Source organism: Bison bison, unplaced genomic scaffold, assembly GCF_000754665.1.
Source record: "Bison bison bison isolate TAMUID 2011002044 unplaced genomic scaffold, Bison_UMD1.0 scf7180017845508, whole genome shotgun sequence".
Classification (NCBI taxonomy): Eukaryota; Metazoa; Chordata; class Mammalia; order Artiodactyla; family Bovidae; genus Bison; species Bison bison.
In genome coordinates, this window is record NW_011476081.1 from 43,357 (window position 1) to 44,617 (window position 1,261).

Sequence of the window (1,261 nt, forward strand, 5' to 3'; positions counted from 1 at the left end):
GCTCCTCTGTCCATGGGATTCTCCAGGCAAGAATACTGGAGTGGGTTGCCCTTTCATTCTCCAGGGGATCTTCCTGACCCAGAGACCGAACCCAAGTCTCCTGCATTGCAGGCAGATTCTTTACAGTCTGAGCCACCAGGGAAGCCCTCCTCTAGGGAAAGAGGACATCAAATCCGAGGTGCAGGAGCATTCTGGCCGCAAGGGAGCCCCGGGACCCCAAGTCTTCCTTGACGAGCACCCCCCTCTTCAAAGGACACCGAGGACACTCCTCCCCACGTGCCGCCCTTCACACGCCGACTCCCTCCTGCATATCCCCTCCTGTAAGCTCCCATGGAAGGCCGGCATCTGCTCCCTGAATGGCCAGGGCTGAGCATGACCACCACGGCTTCCTTGGCCAAGGTCAGAGTTTCTGTTCACGAAGCCCGTATCCAGTGTTCTGTCGTTAGAGGCACGATTTTCTACATGGGAGTAGAAATGCACACCCTGAAAAAACCCTGTTACTAAGGCTGACAAGCGAGTAGCTCTGGAAACAGCATCTGTTCATTTAATAGGGCCGGAGGGGAGCAGCGGCTTTGGCTTTTCTTTCCTGTGTGATGATTTTTAAAGAATTTCAACCGCAAGGATATTGCAAGATGAAAAATGGATTTTACACTGGCGAGTGGGCTCTGTCACGCCATGCTGTATTCCAGCACTGTTCTCACGGTGGTTCACACACCCTGCCTGCTGTAGACAGGATGCTTTGGTCCTCAGTGTGAGGGACGTGTCCACTCCTCCACTCACCTCTCCCCCCCCGGAGCACCTCATGGGCAGGGCCCTGTGAGAAGCTGAGCTATGAGACCATCCCTGGTCACATGGATCCAGGAGGGAGGCAGCCCCACCCAGGGTAGAAACCCCTGGCTCCTGCCGTGGAACGGGGCTGACCAGGAGCGGCACGCAGCCAGTAGCAGAGCTGGAAGGGCGGGTGGGGGTCGGCGTGGGCTCAGAGCAACAGCACAAGCCCAGAGTGGAGACAGGATGGATGGCCCACGTCTCATACAGGAAGGGGGAGCAGCCCCACTTGCTGGAGCGACAGGGACCACAGCTGTATACGCCACCACTGGGCACTGGCCCACAGGCCCTCCCTCAGCAGCAGCCAGAGCCACCCGAGTCCCCCTTGCGTCATTCTTTCTTTTGTTCATTCATTCGTTCATCATGCAAGTCATTCACTCATTCATTCATCCATCTACCCACCCATCCCCCCACCCACCTACCCATCCCCCAG